The sequence below is a fragment of the Sus scrofa genome, chromosome 13 (assembly GCF_000003025.6).
Source record: "Sus scrofa isolate TJ Tabasco breed Duroc chromosome 13, Sscrofa11.1, whole genome shotgun sequence".
NCBI lineage: Eukaryota > Metazoa > Chordata > Mammalia > Artiodactyla > Suidae > Sus > Sus scrofa.
In genome coordinates, this window is record NC_010455.5 from 71,261,927 (window position 1) to 71,280,966 (window position 19,040).

Here is a 19,040-nt window from a genome sequence, read left to right on the forward strand (position 1 = left end):
GAACCTTGAGGTTCTGAAGGTCCCTGGGGTGGGAAGCACCCGGGGGACAGTCCCAGGTGAGCGGGCAGCTCTGGACATGCTGAATGAGGGATTTGGTGAGGCTCTCCCGGGAAACCCCCTTTGCTGAGGAGGACCTGAGCCACCTGCCCCTCAGGGAGATTCCCCACCGCATCCTCTCACTCGCCCCCGAAACCCTCAGAGCCACCTGGGAAGGTGAATGGCTATCACCACTGGCCCTGTGCAAACCCAGACCCAGAGATGCTAGGGTGTCTGCTCAGTGTCCCCCAGCCGGAGTATGTTGGGGAGCTGGGGCTCGAACCCAAAGCAACGTCTAGCCCCCAGTGCATCCTGCAGCCTCTGCCCGGGGTGCTGGGGAGAGGGCTTTGAATGATCCCATGACGACCCCATCACTGAGTCAGACTCCAGTCCTAAGTTTGGGGGTGCCATCTGCCCCTTGGGTCCCCAGCAGCCGGGACTGGGGTGGGAAGCTTGGCCACAGGAGTGAGTGCTTCAGGGCTGCTCACTAAGCTTAGGTCAGCAAAGCTTCCTCGGACCCACCCATAGAGCCCTCTGATGGCCCCAGTGAGCCCAGGCCAGGGCAGGACCCGTGGCCAGGCTGCTTTGAGCCCAGGGCACCAGCCCCCAGCATGGCATCTCCATCAGTGACCTGCTTTTGTTGGGCTCCAGGACATAGCTGGGGATCCTGGCCAGGCAGATGCCAGCCTTTCTGAGTGAAGGCTGTTCAGTCCAGCCAGGCAGGTACAGGGAGTGTGATCAGGAACCAGGCCAGCGGGACTCTGGGGCAGCGCCTCTGCTGTCCCTTCCAATGCCTCATGTCCTTTACCTGTGCACTGGCCAATGGGGTTAGGGGCCCGAGCACTCCAGGACCCCAGGCAGTCTCAGTACCTCACTCATTCATCAATTCAAGCATTCAACAAACATTTGTTGAACAACTACTGTGTGTCTAACACTGTGTTGTCTCCAGGCATGCAAAAGGGACAAACAAGCCGAGTGATCTGTCACAGCTGTGTAGATGTTAGGGTCCACAACATTTTCTGGGGTCCTGGCACTGCAACCCTGCCTGTGTGAGCCTGGTCAGCCTCCACTTGCTTGAACACAAAAGGAGACTGCTTCATGGTCGCCAGATAAATTCAAGCTTGTGGCCCATCCCTGCTTCACCTTGAAGAGCCCGACCCAGTCCTCAGAGAGCGAGAGTTTTCTGGGGCCCTAGATACTTTCCAGATGAGCCTTTCCCCTGCGGCATAGCCTGGGTTGGGACACGGAGGCCTCCAGCCTGCCCATCTCCTGGAGGCCTGCCAGCCTCATCCTCCTCGGAGCCCATTCCCTGAGCCTAGAGTTAGCAAGGGCTGTGCAGGACCCCCGCTCCCACCATCAGAAAGCTGGAGCAGCTCGGCCTTCAAGACCCCTGCCCAGAAGTGGGGTCATTGCCAAGGTAGAAAACTGGCCTTGCACGGACAGGGTGTGTGTGGAGCTCCATGTGGCCCCTGGGCAGGGGCAGCTGTCTACTGAGCACAGCATCTCCAGGCTGTCAGCCAGGTGAGGGCAGGAAGGCGGGTCCACACTGCAGCCTCCACTCCCTGAGGCCTGCCCATGTGGCAGGCCAGGTGAGGCACCCTCTGACCTTCACCAAGAGTCTGTGAAGGAGGTTAGCCCCATTTGATAGATGACCAAACCAGTGCCCAGAAATCCCTCTCAGTGTGACATCACCTGCTCCTAGGAGAGACAAGAAGGCTGTGGCCATACAGAGCAGGGTGTCCAGGCTATACCCAGAGTGCTGGGCCTGGACGCTGGGCTGTGGTCAGGCTACTGAAGCAGGCCGAGAGCCCAGACTTTAGTGTCAGTCTCACCCTGCTCCTTTCTTGGGCGTGTGACCTTGTCTGTCAGGTCACATCGCTGAGCCTCACAATAGAGGATCTTCTACCTGCAAGTGACAGATAAATACAAATCAAACAGGCTTACACGTAAATGGGGTTTCACTGGCTCATGAAACTGAAAACCCTAAGGCTGACTAGCTTCAGGAATGGCTGGATCCAGGAGTTAAAGTTATGTAATGGGTTTGGACTTTTCAGCTCTCACCCTGCTTTCCTCTCTATTGAGCCTTTCCACGTGGGTCTCTGGCTCTGTGCCTGGTTTGTGGGGAGTGCTCCCCACCCCTGCCACAGGCCAGCTACAGGGGCCGGGCTATGGTGAGCCACACGCTGTTTCTGTCTTGGAAGGTTAGCAGTGCCCTGAGGGAGATGGGACTGGAAAAGAGGAAGTTACCACACAGGCAGTCAGAGCTGAGCGAGGATGAGCTCTAAGCTCTGTGGGAGCCCCAAGGAGGAACGTCAGAGTTTACAGGCAGACAGGTTCCCCAAAGGCTTCCTGGAAGAGGTGGCAGCTGAGCTGGTCTTTGAAAGCATAGGAGTTGGACTGAGGAGTAAGAAGTGAGGGAGCAGGAATGCCGGAGTCCAGTCTGGGGCTCGGGTTGGCTCAAGACCCGCACAGCGTGGGGCTGACTTGGCCGTGCTGGGTTCTTGGGGTTCCGGCCCAGGCTCGGAGGTCAGGATAGGTGCTTGGGTCGGGTGAGGGGGTGACAGGGTCTGCATGTGGTTGAGAGATGGCCCTGCTTCAAGGCTGTGAGACAATGAACCAGGTGCTCCATCAGAACAAGCCTCAGTCAGTCAGGCGTATTTCCCCACAAACTTAGACTGTGTGACTCACCCCCTGGCTGGGCTCGGTGGCCTCTGTTCAGCCATCTAGAGGCTCCTGGGCTGCCCCGTGGCAGGGTCATATGGGGAAGTCGCCATGTTCAAAACAGTTGTGTGTTGAAACACCTTCCCAGCAGACTAAGCATCAAGTCTGCGATCACACCAGCAGGAAACAGTAAATCTGAAACCTGGTGTCTACAAAACAGGGGAGTGTCAGAGCCAGAGGCGGGGCGAGAATTGTGAAGCTAGAGACCCCCACGCCCTAGGGAGTGTGGACAAGGGTGTGGACAGCCACCCACTCCTGAGCAGCCTAGAAATCAGCTTGGTTCTGACCTTTAAGCAGTGAGTGTTTTTTGTTTTTTCTTTTCTGGCCTCCCTGCAGTATATGGAGTTCCTGGGCCAGGGATCAGATCCAAGCCACAGCTGTCACCTAAGCCAGAGCTGTGGCAATGCCAGATCTTTAACCAAATGTGCCAGGCCAGGGATCGAACCTGCGTCCCAATGCTCCCAAGACACCACCAATCCCATTGCACCTCAGTGGGAACTACTAAGGTGTGAATTTTTAAACTGCTTCCAAGTTGCCCCTGTCATGTACTCACTCACATGAGGCAGAGAAACGTCGGAGGAAGAGCCTGGGTGGGAGCAGGAAGGTGGAGGCTCAGATCCCAGCTCTCCCTTTGGTGGCTGTGACCTCTTGGGCAGCTCTCTTTACCTTTCCTCCTCTGAGGAAGGTGAGAATTAAAGGACATTACTTACAGTGTGTCATGTGTAATGACACAGCAGTGTCTCTGTAAATGTCAGTGATTACTGTCCCTGAGTAAAGCTACCGTTCTTGGTTTGACTGTAACATTTTTCAAATTATCGTTTTTGCAAACCATGGGTTTGAACCACATGGGAAAATGTCTGGTTCAGGGTATAAGCCCCCTGAGGGCAGACAGTAGGCTGGTCAGACCTGAGGTTCCAGAAATGCGCTTGGTGGGTTAAAACCACAGTTGAATTTGTCAAATCCTAAGTCCTGCCACAGTGTCCTTTACCTAAACAAGCCAGCCAGATAAAAGGAAACGCTGGTGCACTGCACCCTAGGGATGTGGTCAAGAGCAGTGGGTGTTGAGGAGGGATGTCCAGAGAGGCAACGCTGGAGTGTGGTCTGCAGTGAGTAGACCTAGGCAGGTGGGCAGGTAGACTCTGTAGGTTGTGTCCCCACGCTGTTTGGGGAGTAGCGGTCAGTGGTGGGGGACATGGGGTCAGAAGGGATGAGGGCCAGATTGAAGCCAAAAAGGCAGTTGAAGCCAAAAAGGAAGGCAGTGGTCTGAAGCCCAAGTGCACAGAGGAGCCATCAGGGAGGTTAGGTTAACCAGTACTCTTAGGGGTGTAAGTAATAAAAGCCAGTAAGAAGAAAACCCAGACTGGCTTAAGCCTTCTATTTCTGAAACAGACGGAGCTTCAGGTACAGGTTGATTCAGGGGCTCAAACTGTATGTCAGAGACACTAGTGTCTCCATCTTCTTATACAACTTTGTTTGCAGGCAGTCTCTGCTCCTGATGGCCCCAGTGGTCCAGGTTTACAATGGTCTGATAGCTCATGATCCCACCAGAAGTGGGTTCCAGCAGAACTCCCAGAACAGGCTTGGGTCACATGCCCATCGCTGGACCCATCCCTTTGGTGAGGGGACGGGATACTCTCAAGTTAGGAATGGAGTCAGTGGACACAAATTAGATAGTTGAAGAGTGGAGGAGGGTGGTCCTCCAAAGAATGGGGGTGGCTTCCTGGAAGTAAGAATGAAGGCTGGACAGGCACAGACATCCAGCATCGCCACCAGACTGACGATGTGTGTCTTCCCTTCCTCTCAGCCCCAAGAGGTAGGGTTCTCGGGATCCCTATTTTGAAGATGAGAAAACCGAGGCTCAGGGAGATACAGTCACTTGCCCAAGGTCACGCCATCAGCTAATGGCTCAAACCTGACGCCTACTCTCTTAGCCATCTGCCCCACTGCCTCACAGTAGTCAGATCTGGGTTTGAAGAGGGCGCCTCAGGACCCAGAGTGGACTGTGGACTGGAGGCAGAGGGTGGGCAGGAGGCCAGTCCAGGCAGGCAGGGGGGGAGGAAGCCCTTAGAGATGTGGCTGTGGGGTGTCTGAAGACCCTGTTCCGACATCCTGCCAGCCTAGTCTTTCTGTGACATTTCCTTAAGCAGAGAAAATGTACAGGAATGATGTATATACAAACACACACACACACACACACACATTATTGTGCCTCCTGATGTCTGCTTAGGGCCATCTGAGCAGGAGGATGTGAGGTATGAGTCTCCTGGGCCTCTAGGCTGGGTTTATGCTCCGGCCGTGGGCACAGGGCACTTCCGGGGGAATTTCCGGAGGAAGTGGTCAAAGGGAGGTGACCACCCCTGGCACATGGCCAGGGTGGGGAGTGGGTGGTATGGGGAAACAGCCTCTCCTCACTTCCCCTTTCAGCCCTGAGATCTCCAAGGCAGAGCCCCGCCTCCCCAGTGACATCGCCCTGTGTTAGAGGTCATTCTCCCCACAGCCTCCTTGCACAAAGGGGAAACTGAGGCAGTGGGGTACAGCCCACTCTAACCTCTCTGTCACCGCATGGGGGAGTCTGGAGGCCTGAGTCCTTGATGGCTTGCTGCCTCAGTGTGTGACCTAGGGCAGTCTGCAGGGCTACTCTGGGCCTTGGTTTCACATCTGCCCCATGGACCTCTAATGACCTTGCTGAGGGGGCAAGTGAAAAAACCTTGCAAGTTCCAGTGCCTGGCACCTCACAGGTGTGCATGAATGTCAACTGTGATGGGTCCTTCTTTGCACAGTAAACTCAGAATGAGCGGACAGCTGTGGATCCCAAGGACCCTGGGCCCAAGATCCAGCTCTCTGTCCTACGAGCTGTGTGGCTTTGGGCAAGTCACCTCCTTTCTCTGGGTTTCAGTTGTCTTACCTGGGAAATGGCCTTCACATCATGACCCCAGGGGTCAGTGGTGGGACTAATGGAATGCCCAACCCAGGGACGCTTGGGTGCCCCCTCCCCACAGCTTCCTTTCCCGCCCTAGGAGGGGATCCAGCAAGTTACCCTATTAGAAATAGTGCAGCTAATGTCTGCTGAGCACCTGCAATGTCCCGGGTGCTGCCAACCCAAAAGCCGTCTGTGCCTAACTGGTCCAGCCCCATCAGACTCTCCTCCATCTCTCAAAGGCTTAGACCCACTTATGTCCCTGTTCTGTTTAAAGGGCAGATGTGTTCCCCCGGGGGCCGTGGACATGGCTTGGGGAGGGGGGGATACCCTCCAGGGAACACTTTAAGGCCCTCGTTCTGCCTCCAGGGACCATGGGCTGGGTGTGGGCTGTGACAGCCCCCAGGCGGCCTCATTCATGATAAGTGTACTGTTTCGTGTTTCGTTTAGTGTTCGGTGTAATAACACCCCCCAAACATAGTGGCACAACAGCAGTGAGCTCCTGCCGTGCGTGACTGTGCTATCCCGCTGGTCCCCAGGAATGACCTCTTTCTGCACTCAGCTGGTGGGTCAGCTGGCTCACGTGGCTGGACGGGACACCTTGCTTACCCTGCACATGGCCCCAGTGGGCAGCCAGCCTCCACGGTGTCTGAAAGCCTCTTTCCAGGGTAAAGGGGGAGCCTCAAGGCTCTTGAGGTCCAGCCTCGGAATTAGCACAACCTTCACTCCTGTCTTATTCTCTTGTGCAAAGAAAGTCACATGGCCAGACCCCATCTGTGGGAGGATGTGAAGGGGCCTGGATTCCAGGATGCTGGGAATTGGGGGCCATATTGTGCAGTCACAGCACATGTATCATTAGAAGTTGCTGAGTTCCAGGAGTTCCTGTTCTGGCTCAGCGGGTTGAGAACCTGACTAGTATCCATGAGCCTGTGGGTTCGATCCCTGGCCTCATTCAGTGGGTTAAGGATCCGGCGTTGCCGTGAGCTGTGGTATAGGTCATAGATATGGCTCAGGTCACACGTTGCTGTGGCTGTGATGTAGGCCGGCAGCTGTAGCTCTGATTCAACCCCTAGCCTGGGAATTTCCCTATGCCATGGGTGCAGCCCTAAAAAGCAAAAAAAAAAAAAAAAAGAATTTGCTGGGTTTCTATCTTATAAGGTTGGGGACAGGAGAGCTAGTTCTAAAGTCATTGTATGCAGAGCTAAAAATTACCCTCGAAAAGTATGCTTCTGTTGCCCGTGATGCGTGGAGTCCCTGGTCGGTGCACCCGCCCTGCAGGGAGCTCTGTGCCCACTGAGCTGGTGTCCCTAAGCCAGACCAGATGGGGCCAGGCTTGCCGAGGCACTCCAGCCTTTGTGGTGGGGAGGGGACCCTAGATCCAGCCGGGTATGGAGGGGGTCTAATGTGGACGCTTGCCTTCTGTGTCGCCTCTGCTCTGTTTCCCTTAAGCCTCCAGAAGCAGCACTGTCCAGGACAGAGGCTGCTGCCATAGGTGGCTATTGGGTTTCAACTAATGAAAAATTTTTTAAAAACTGATCGCCAAGCCCCACTGCAATGGCTCAGGAGTCAGCTGGCCCCAGCCCAGCCCCCTTCTCCCCACCCCCGCCTTCATGGCCACCCAGGCCCAGGACTGGCCTGTGGGGACTCAGAAGTGACTCAGCCCCTTCATAGTTGTTGCCCTTGAGAGGCTCCTGATCCAGTGGGGGCAGGCGGGCTGGAAACACGGGGTGCCAGAGTGGGGGCAGGGCTGCCAGAGAGGCCCCGGAGACTGCTAAGGTGGGAGCCCAGGGCCTGCCACTCGCCCCTTGGACCCTGTCCCCATCCATGAAGGGGGCAGTCTCCATGTGTGCATACCAGGCTTATCCAGTAAAGGGAGGGTGCCTCTTCATCACCCTAAATCCCACACACATGTCCCCACCTCCACACACCAGGGTTAGTATCCATGACTGAAAAATTACAGTGAGCCACTGAGAACCCATTTTAGACGAATCCGAAGTCTATGAATTTTATTCACCTCACACTGTTTATTTTGGTTTGAAAGATGCTAATGTGTGAAACGTAGTATTTGTTTGGTCTCCCAGCAGTGGTATTGGGTGCATGCAGGATGCGAGATCCCCTAAAAGGATTCAGGGGCTCCCAGCTTAGGAAATGATGGAGGCTCTGGGCAGCTCCTGAGCCGTGGGGTCTCCACATAGTAGCGTTTTGGGGTTTTGTGGTGGGAGGGGAGCAAAGTGCCCCCTAACATCCCATCCTCCATCCCTGCCTCCTGCAGGACCCCCCAGCACCTGCATATCAGGGCAGGGATCTGTGTGCGTCCGGCTCAGGGCTGATTTCAGGAACATAGTAGGTGCTCAATAAATATCATTGGGTAGGTGGATGCAGGCTCTGGCACACACAGGCTTGGGCTATGTCTCCTTTTGGGCGGGTCCTGCAGACATGCCTGAGCAAGGACACACCCTCCGGCAGATGCGTTTGCTATTAGATCAGTGCCTTTTCTCTTTGGGGGAGAATTATTCTCAGGGGATTTATGCATTGGATTCCACCCAATTATATGTTTGCATGTGGATTCTTTAAGAGTAGTAAGAGTTATTTTGTAATCATTGCAATCTTGAAGAAGTACAAGAATTAAAAAGACAATTCTCCCATGTCCCCTTCACCCAAATTCATCATAAGTAACATTTCACCAAATTTCACTCTCACCAGAACATTTTTTTTCTCCCAGAACTATTTAAGAGGTCATCGCAAACATGCAAACTGGTGACCTTTACTCCCAAGTAATACTTCAGCATACATTTCCTCAGAGCAAGGACATTCTCTTACATAACCATGGCCCATACCCTCATGGATACTAGTCGGATTTGTTACTGCTGAGCCACAACTGAACTCCACACGATTCTATTTTAAACCGTTTTAAATCACCTTGAAAAGAAACCTTGTGTCTATTTTGCTACACTATCTTGTCCCACCCCTAGCCCCTGACACATCTACTTTCTGTCTATAAATTTGCCTTTCCGAGCATTTCATATAAATGGAATCATGCAGTAAATGATCTTTTGTGACTGGTTTCTCTCACTCAGCCTAATGTTTTCCAGGTTCAGCCATGCTGTGGTGAGTGTCAGAATTTCCTTCCTTTTTATTGCCGAACAAGATTCTCCTGTACAGATAGACCATATCCAGTTTATCTATTGTCCCCAGTTGATGGACATTTGGGTTGTTTCCCCAGTTGATGGATATTTGTGATGTTTCCCTAGTTGATGGATATTTGGGTTGTTTCTCCAATTGATGGGTATTTGGGTTGTTTCCCTAGTTGGTGGATATTTGTGTCATTTCCCCAGTTGATGGATATTTGGGTTGTTTCCTCCTTTTGCCTATTATGAATAAAACTGCTAGGGATATTCACATTCAAGTTTTTCTTCTAGCGGTCTTTTTTTTTTTTTTTCTTTTCTTTTCAGGGCCACACCCGTGGCATATGGAAGTTCCCAGCCTAGGGGTCGAATCAGAGCTATAGCTGGTGGCCTACACCACAGCCACAGCAATGCAGGATCTGAGCCACATCTGTGACCTGCACCACAGCTCATGGCAATGCCGGATCCTTAACCCACTGAGCAAGGCCAGGGATTGAACCCAAATCCTCATGGATACTAGTCGGGTTCGTTAACTGCTGAGCTAGGGAGGGAACTCCCACATTCAAGCTTTTATGTTGAACATATATTTTCGTTTCTCTTGAGTAGATACCTAGGAGTGGAAATGCCAGGTCAGATAGTAACTCTACGTTTAACTTTTCAAGAAATATCCATCTGTTTTCTAAAGTGGCTGTACCGCTTTCCATTCCCCCTGGCACTGATGAGGGTTCCAGTTGCTCCGCAGCCTCTCAAACACTTGTCATTGACTGTCTTGTTAATTCTAGTGGTCCAGTCCCAGTGGCTGTGAAGTGGTACCTTCTGTGGTTCTGATTTGCATTTCCCCGATGATTAATGATGTTGAGCATCTTTCCTGCATGCTTATTGGCCATTTGCAGATCTCCTTTGGTGAAATGTCTATTCAAACATTTTCCCCCTTTTAAAATTGTATTGTTTTCTTATTGAATCACAAGAGTTCTTCTTCTATTCTAAATACAATCCTCTTTTTGGTTTTATGATTTGCAAATATTTTCTTCTGGCTTATCTTTTTACTTTCTTTTCATGTCTTTTGAAGCAGAGTGTAAAAGTTTTGAATTTTGCTGAAGTTCAACTTTTCATTTTTTTTCTTTTATTTCTTGCATCTCTGGCGTCATAGCTAAGAACCACTGCCTGATCCAAGGTCACAAAGTTTTACTGCTATTTCTTCTTCTAAGAGTTATATAGAGTTTTAACTCTCACATTCAGTTCTTTGATTATTTTGAGTTAATTTTTATGTCTAATAGGAAGTAAAGATCCAAATACAGCCTTTTCTGGGTGGATAACCAGTTGTCCCAGTGTCGTTTATTGAAGAAATTCTTCCTTTCAGTGAATTGTCTTGCCAAAAATCATTTGCCCATGATACAATAATTATTTCCGTTTTTAAAGTTTTATTGAAGTGCAGTTGATTTATAAGGTTGTGATCATTTCTGCTGTACAATAAAGTGATTCAGTTATACATGTACAAACATCCATTCTCTCTCAGGTCATTAGACAATAATTTTTTTTTTAATTTTTATGATGAATATCCTCCCCCATTTTACCAGAAGTACATACCAGATCACCTGGATGACTCTAAAAACTGAGGTCTGCTGCCTGGTCTCTGCGGCGCCCTTTTCTGTTGTGTTTGTGAACACGGAGACATCAAGGAGCCCTCCCCTGTAGCATTTAACTTTGGATGCAGTGTTCCTTAAAGTGGGACTGATGAATGTCGCAAACTGTATTCTCAGAGAATCACCAGTCCTTAAGTTTGAGATACACTTACTACAGAGCCATTTCTCAGATGGGAAAGTAGAGGCCCGTGGAGGGAAAGCCATGCACCTGTGAGTGCCCACAAACTGGCAGAGAGGCTATGTGAAGTAAACAAGAGCAGCATAGGAAGTCATCCAGCACCCCCCCCCAAGCCTCAGTTTTCTCACCTGTGAAATGGAGGGGACATCACCATCTTAAAGGAGAGCAAGTGACAGAGACAGTGTAGGCAGAGAGCCCAGCACTGCACCTGCCTGACACAGGGGGGCACCGCCTGCAAAGGATGTGCTCGTTGCAAGCCTGGGGCTGTGCCCTGCATCCCAGCTCCTCATCCTCTGCAGCGCCTCCTCTCCCAGTGGAGACCTCCCCCAGGGCTGGCTCCCAGCTCCTGCCTTCCCTCTGCCTCACCTGTCCCCATTGCTTGGGCATCCACTGACCACAGCTCTGTTGTGGGCACTGTGCTGATGCTGGCAAGTCAGAGATGACTCCAACTCCATCCTTGCCCTTGGGAACACTGGACGGTGAATAGACTCGTTAGCTGCTGGTTACAGAACAGCATGGCAGTGCTTCTTTTTGTTATTAATAGCTAACATTTATTGAATGTCTACTATGTGCCTGGTCCTTTGCTAAGCACTGTCTCAGGATGCACACCCAGGGCACTGTGGGAGCCAAGCCATCTGGAGGAGATGACATTTTTGCAACTGGATGTAAAGGGCAGGTTTGGCAAAAAGCATGCATTAGGAATGTTTGCCCCGTTGGTGGAAAGTGGTATCTCATCATATTACATGTGATCCTTTATAGGTAAGAGTGTATGTCTTTTTGTACATTTATAGGTCATTTGTATCTCTTTTTCTCTGAACTACCCCCTTAAAGATACGTTTGAGTTGTTCATGGTTTTTTCTTACTAATTTGTTAAAATCCTTTATACATTTGAGGAGCCAAGGCAACAGTACCTGCAAATACTCTGTGTTGTGAAACAGCACTCGGGTGCATTCAGAAGAACTTAAGTATAGCTGGACTTTGGGAGAAGCAGTTGAAGATGGAGCGAAGCAGGGAGGTAGAAACCAGGAGCCATAGAAGGGTTTTGAACGGGGGGCGGGGGGGGGAATGACTGAACCTGTATTTTTGAAAGTTGCTATAAATAAGGGTCAATAATGGATAGAGGGAAGGGCTAAAAGGATAAATTGAGGCCAGAAAGCACAAAGCCTTGAATGTCCAACTGAAGAGAGTCTACTTGGTTTGATGGGCAGTGGGGATCCATAGAATGTTCTGGGGAATGACTAGGGGTGGGAAGGAGGGAGGGAGCAGGATTGAGGTCAAGGCTGATACCTGGGTAGGGTGAATGGTTTGGTCCCCCTGCAGGAGGTTTTCTCTCACTGGCATCTCCATCCCACGTGGGTACCCAATGCTGTGTCTTTCCCTGCTCCATGGGTCTGACCTCCAACCCAGACAGACAGGACAGTTGCCAGGAGTGATCTAGAGAGGAAATTTGAACCAGGAGTTTCTGGGCAGGACCCTGTGGGCGGGAGAAGGAAAAGCGAAGAGCGTGGCGGCCAGCCTGGTGGGGGCTCAGAAGCCACGAAATCTATGAGCCCAAGGCAGCTGACCCTCGGCCTCCACCACCACAGTCCAAGGCCGGGTAGCCCCACCCCCCTGGCAGCACTCCATGGCAGGCTGGCTCTCCCAGCAGGAATGGTACAGGGCTGGTATGGCGTCAGAGCTGCAAGGAGCCTCGGCCTATGCCTTATCTCGGGCTTCCTGTCCGCTAGATGGAGGGGACCTTGAGGCTCAGAGGAAGACCACCCACCCCAAGGTCACACAGGGAGTGAGCCCCAGCCCATGTCAGAGCAAGCCCCCCAGCTCCTCGTCCAGTCTCAGAAATGATTCTTTTTAAAATATAATTTCTTGGAGTTCCCATAGTGGCTCAGGGAAAACAAACCAGACTAGTATCCATGAGGATGCAGTTCGATCCCTGGCCTTGCTCAGTGGGTTAAGGATCCAGTGTGGGTCACAGACACAGCTCGGATCCTGCGTTGCTGTGTCTGTGGTATAGGCCAGCAGCTGTAGCTCTGATTCAACCATATGGAAACTTTCATATGCCACAGATGTGGCCTTAAAAAGAAAAAAAGGAAAAAAAAAAACAACAAACAAGAAAAAAGTCTCCACAATTTCTCAAAAATGGTAGTGCATGCATAAAGCAGAAAAAATATTTAAATGGAACATTTCAGTGAAAAGTGTCTCCTACCCACCCAGCCCCCAGTTCTCCACACCATTCCCAGGGCACCGCTGTGCCAGTTCTTGAGCATCTTTGTCAGAGACAACACATGCAAGAGCCAGCATGTGCTCTGTATTCCCCTCTTTTTTACATAAAAGCAATGCACCATACCCAGCACAGAACTTGCTTTTTCCACTGACCAAAATACCTTGGAGATTGTTCCTTATCAGTCATGTCCAGACGTTGCATCCTTTTTGACTGCTGCATGGGTTTCCACCATACAGATGTATGGTCATGGTCATCTGTTCAGCATTCTCACACTGGTGCACTTTAGGTAATGAGAATCCAGTCATTTTTACTCACTTTAAAGACAGTTACTTAGGGTTTTTTTTAAGGCACATAAAGAAAAAGATGTAATTGGCCCATGAGCCTATGCCTATGTCCAGATGACCCCTGGTGACCTTTTAAACAGCCACCTAATCCTCAAAAAAGTGTAAAACAAGGAGTTCCCTGGTGGCTCAGGGGTCAGGGATCTGCACTGTCACTGCTGTGGCTCTGATTACAGCTATGGCATGGATTCAATCCGGGCCCAGGAACTTCTGCATGCTGTAGGCGTGGCCCAAAGAAAAGTATAAAAGGAAAAGGGAAAGCTTCTCCCACACCCATTTCACACACCCCCACCATCTCCCCAAAGGCAGCCGTCAATAACAGCTTGTTTGGGTGTGTGGGTATCCTTTTGGGGAGAATTAGGAGACCCCAGTACACACATATGTATAACCTTTTACAGTTACACAGAAGGGGTTGAAGCATCCACAGTCTTCTGTCCCCTGCATCTTTGAGCAGAAATGCATCCTGGAGATCTTACCCTGAAGTCACAGCCTTAGGGGGTCTTCCTGCCAGCTCTCCCCCACCCCCACCCCCGCCTCCTTTGGACAGCAAAGGTGTTTCCCTTCTCTGTTCACTTACTCTGACACACCGGGCTGTGTGCACTGTCCTTATGTTTTTATGCTAGCATGCTTTGCCAGATCATCCAGAAAAGGCCACACCACCTTGCACCTCACCTGGCCATGCCTGGGGTGTCCTCCTTTCCTCCCACCTTCAACATCAAAAGTATCATTGAACTGATCCATTTTTGCCAACTTGGCAGACACCAAAAACGGCCAGAGTGTTGTGCTTCGGTTTGTATTCCTTTAATACGCATTTAACTACAAGTGAGATTGAGTGTCTCTCCATGAACTGCTTGTTCATATCCTTTGCTCTTTCTTCTCATTGGTTGGTCCTGTCTCTCCGGGTGATGGCAAGAGCTCTTTATGCATCAGGGAAATTAACTTTCCTCTCATTTTCCTCAATTAACTTCCCTCATATGTGCTGCAGACATTCTTTTTAATTTGTCTTCTTTTACTTTGTGGTATGTTTTATTCCATTTAGAAGCTGTCGTTTATATATAGTTAAATTTATCAGTATTTTCCTTCATGACTTCTGGGAGCATAAATATTTATACAGTGCATGTTATACAACCTTTTCACATATTATCACAGTTGATCCTCACAGCAGCCTTTGAGGGGAGGCAAGGTGGGGTTTTTGTTTGTTTGTTTGTTTGTTTTAATCAGCAGTCCTGTTTTACAGAGGAATTCAAACGTGGCTCAGAAAGGTGGTGGTTCAGGGCAGGCTGAACAGATTCTAAAACCCTTCCTCTCCCATGTCCCTTACCTGCCATCCTGCCAGCCAAGTATCTCGCTCCTGGGGCTCACAACAAAAGGGCTCGGCTTCTCTAGCAGAGCAGTTTTATTTGTTTATTATTTATTTATTTATTTTGCTTTTTAGGGCTGCATCTGTGGCATGTGGAGGTAACCAGGCTAGGGGTCGAATCAGAGCTGCAGCTGCCAGCCTATGCCAAGCCACAGCAACAAGGGATCTGAGCCAGGTCTTCAGCCTGTGCTGCAGCTCGCAGCTATGCTGGATCCTTAACCCACTGAGCAAGGCCAGGGATTGAACCCACATCCTCATGGATACTGGTCAGGTTTGTAATCAGCTGAGCCACAATGAGAACTCCTTTTAAAAAGTTTTTTGAAATTATAAAATTAACTCGGAGTGTGGGGTGGGGGCTCATGCCTGGCCCTGAAAGCCCATTCCCCCCAGGGGACCACTGTCCTGTTTGCTGTGAGCACCAATTAGGCACCACCATGGTGGGGAAGGCCCCCCAGGAGAGGGACCCTTCCTTCTCCGTCTCGGCCTGTCACCAGCACCTTGCATATTACAAGAACTCCCCTTGTAATTGCTGCAAGACTGGTGACTGAGGTGGTCAGGCAGTCCACTTCGACTCTGCAGGTTCCCAGGCCTGAGTTCAGACCCCAACCCTGCCACTTAGCCAGCTGAGTGAGTGTGGACAGTTGACTTACCTTCTGTGTGTTGTGGTGTCCTTGCCTGGGAAATTGGGATAAGAGTTTCCACCCCAAGTAAATGAAATAAGCCTCATAAAGTGCTGAGTGAAATGTCCATCTCTCACTCCTGATCTGCCTGTTCCTCCCAGGGTCCATTGCCTATTCCCCACCTAGCTCCAATATCCAGTGTCATGAGATAACAGAGCTGAAAATCAGGCTCCCCCCCCCCCGCCCAGAAAGGGGAAGTGCCTTGCCCAAGGTCACACAACCCACAGTGGCAGGGCCGGCAGATACTCCAGTCTCCTGACTAATCATTACATCATTCGCCCGGCTTCTCCGCTGGACCACTGCAGCCTAGCCCTCCGGCCTCCTGCCTCTCCACTTCTGACCGCTAGGGGGCGCGTCCTAAACCTGGCCGGGACTGCTGACGCCCTTGCGCCAACCTGGTCGGGGGCTCCCCGTTTCCCACGCAAGGAAGCCTTCTTTAATCTGGTGTTGAGGGCTGTCAGAACCTCCCCTCCACACCCGGAAGCGCGCCTTCCTGTGCTTGTTCCTTGGGTACTGTCCCCGTGGAACCCCCCCTCCCCCCTCCCAGGCCCAGCCTCTCTCCAGCCTGCGCCACTTCTTCCCCATGGGCTGGGTCCCTCTCCAAAGCCGCGCCACCCGACGCTCTACCGCTGCCAGCCCACTGAGGCCGGTGCCCAGCATTCAGTTGGTGCTGAGTCAATGCTTGCTGTGGGGTAAGGGGCGCCGCCGGCAGGCCCGGACCCTCCTCCACGAACTGCGAGGAGCGGGCGTCCTGGAAGGGACCTAGAACCTTCCCCACCACGCTGTGCAACTCTGGGCTAGTGGCTACCCCTCTCTGGGCCTCGGTCTTCTCATCTGAGAACTGGGGAGGCTTTGGGAAGGGGGCAGGGCATGGCCGGCGTGGACTGCAGTTCTTGGGGTGGGAGGGCCGCCGGGGACTGGCCTGCGGCTGCTGGATGTTTATAGGGGCTCTTGGGGAGTCTGAGCGAAAGGCCAGGGCTACGGCGCCCGCCCCTCCGCCGAGCCCGGGCTGTGCGAACCCGCTCCCCGCCCGTCCCCGTTGCGGCCCCACCGACCCGGGCGCCCTCGACTGGCCCGGGCTTAGGTGACGTCGGCGGCCGGGGCGGCACCGTACTCACCGTCCCCCCGCCCCCACACCCCGGTGCGGGGAAACTGAGGCCCGGCGCGGTGAGGCCGCGCACGCCAAGGTCACGGCGCGCTGAGGCCAGCCGGCGGCGGCGCTCGGGCTCCGGCTGGCGCTCCGGCTCTCGCGCGCCCGGCCCCCCCTCCTGCGCCGCGCTGCTGCCGGCCGCGAGGACGGCGGGGCGACGGGGACGGAGAGCGTTCGGAGGCTGCTGGCCGCCCCGAGAGGTAGGAGGCGGGCCGGCGAGGGGGGCGCGCGGCGGCGGGCGGTGCGCCCGGGGGTCGGCGGGGTCCGTGGCTGCACCGACGCGCGAGCGGCTCTCGGGAAGCCGGCGGGGGTCGTGGGCGGCTTGGCGGAGCCGAGCCCGGGAGGAGGCCGAGGCCGCAGTGTCAGCAACGCGGCGAGCCGCGGGGTTGCAGGGTCGGACGCCGGCAGGGATGGGGCGGGGGCGCCGGCTCCCGGCTTTCGGAACCGGGGCTCTGCGGTGTCGCTCCCTGGGACGCAGGAGATGGAGTCTCCGCGGCTCTGCGGATCGCTCCTCCGGAATCCTGCGGACGCGGAAGGCGGGATCTTGGGGGAGGGGAGTGTTCGTTTCCGCGTCTATACACTCGCTGCCTCGTCGGAGCTGGGAAACGTGAACCCAGGACCCGGGGGTCGCAGGACAAAGCTGTCCTCCCTCCAGCTCCCTCTCTTTTCTCTCCCTCCCCCCCTGCTCCAAGCTCTCCGTGGAGAAATCCTGCCACGGGTCCAGGGTCCGGAGCCTGCGGGCGGGAGGTCGAGGCATCTCAGGAATTCGCTGGGAGCCAGATAGACGGTCTTGGGCTGGGCTGCAGGGACTGGCCCCAAATTCAGCCCTGCCCCTGACCCCCTGCGTGACCTTGGGCAGCCCCTCCTCCCACTACCACGTGGGCAGAAGCTGGCTCCTAGTCTTGGGGGGCCTCTGTGTCAGATACCCAGCTGTGGAGGGAGTCCGTTTAGAGACTGTGCTTGGGGCTTGGAGCAGCCACAGCAGTCTTCGTACTGGGGCCCACTTGGGGCCAAAGGCAGCAGGGATCTGAGAAGTGACCATAGGGCTGTTTCGGCTGTTAGGACTCTGTTCCACCTGCCAGCCTCAGGCGGAACCCTCATGGACCAGGGGGCTCTGAGTGCAGGAAACCCCTGCCCTGTCCAAACCAGCTGCCTCTGGGCTGTGCTGAGGCAGGGAGAGTTGACAGAGGAGTGGCCAAGCTATCCCCCTGCTCCCACAGTCATGGGGAAATACCCCCTCCCAAGTTTCTGCTAGGCAGTGGCTGCTTTAAAGCGCCAAGCTCTACACTGTCACAGCTGATCTGTTCCTGGAACAAACGGAGCAGAAAGACTGGAGTGGGTGTCCCCTCCCCCGGGCCTGTCCAGGAGAGGAGACTCCGGGAACAGCAGTCAGCTCTGCCTGGTCAGCTTTGTGCATTTTGCTCTGGGCATGCTCTGTAATTGGTTGGGGCGGTGAGGGAGTGAGGCACGTGGCCTTCACTTTGAGGAACCACCGCTCTGCTCTGTGGTTAGCCCCACCAGACAGCATGCATGCCGACCTGTGCAGCCCCTGGGAACACCTCTGAACGAAGGTGACGCTGGAGTGGCCTCTGGCCACCCTCCCCTGACCCCAGCTTTATGTCTGGCTCCTCACAGGGAGCCCAAGTGCAGCAGTTGAGTTTGAAAGGGAGGAAGAGAAGCAGCCCCAGATCCCACCAGAAGCCAGAAAGTACAAGCTAAGCACTGTTCAGCGTGACACAGTGCCCATGGCCCAGCCATGGAGTCTCAGCCTTGGAGGGCACGTCTGGGGGCCAGTCTGCTGTTAGAGATGGAGAAACAGAGGCCAGAGAGAGGCAGGAACATGCTGAGGTCACACAGCACTCCAGTGTCCCAATCTCTGCATTGGTGCAGCCGTCTGTGGGGAGCTACTACCTGGGGAATGCTCAGAAGACTCAGTGTTCCCCTGGACAGGTCCCTGCAGTGGAGGGACAAGGAAAGGGACTCTGGCTCCTGTGCAGTAAGTATGCAAACATTAAGTAAATGAGACCCATGACCAGAGTTGCCACCCTTTCCCATAGCTGCTTGCCTTGCCAGCCACTTCTCTGCTCACCCTGTGCTGCTGTCCCCACAACACCACCCAGGATTTCAGTCACACCCCTGCCCCACTGTGAAAAGTGGTTGCCAAGGCCAAGCTAGAACTGGGGCCATCCATGTCCTCAGTGTTCCTCCAACCAGTGTTCTGTTGGGGTGCTAAGCACTTAAGTGTCCCTGGAAGAACACAGCCATCCCTTGCTCTGTAGTAAGCACCCTGTCATTGGGCTGTGCAGAATGGAGCTAAGTACTAACTGGTCAGGGAGGCTATGACTTTGGTCTCAGGTGAGAAGGTTGACCAGATATTCATCACCCCCCTCCCCACCCCATCCTTCATAATCAGGGGTAGGGAACGGGGTTGCTTGCTCCTATTGGGAGATGTTTCTCGTATGAAAGAGGCTGTATAAAGGCTCTGGAGAAGGTCCCTGCATGAGGCCTGGGGTCCCACATGCTGCCATTGCTCAGACTTGTGTTCATTGCCACCGTGAAGTGTTGCGAAGTGCCTTCCCATTGGACCCAGCCTTCAGCCCTGCCTGACCTTGCTCCTGCAGACATGCTCCCCTACCCATGCACTCCAGAAACCGTTGTTCAGCCTATA

General features: G+C 53.3%; 1 protein-coding gene across 10 annotated transcripts in view; it reads left to right on the forward strand.

Moving 5' to 3' along the window:
• IQSEC1 (IQ motif and Sec7 domain 1) overlaps positions 1-19,040 on the forward strand; it is a 162,719-nt gene that overhangs the window by 57,960 nt on the left and 85,719 nt on the right. The window contains exon 1 of one of the 10 annotated variants that reach the window (XM_021069399.1): positions 16,487-16,572. The exons of the other annotated variants lie outside the window; for them this stretch is intronic. The gene's annotated coding sequence lies outside the window, so the exon portion shown is untranslated. Of the gene's footprint in view, positions 1-16,486; positions 16,573-19,040 lie in introns of those variants that run through there. 10 annotated transcript variants of the gene reach the window in all.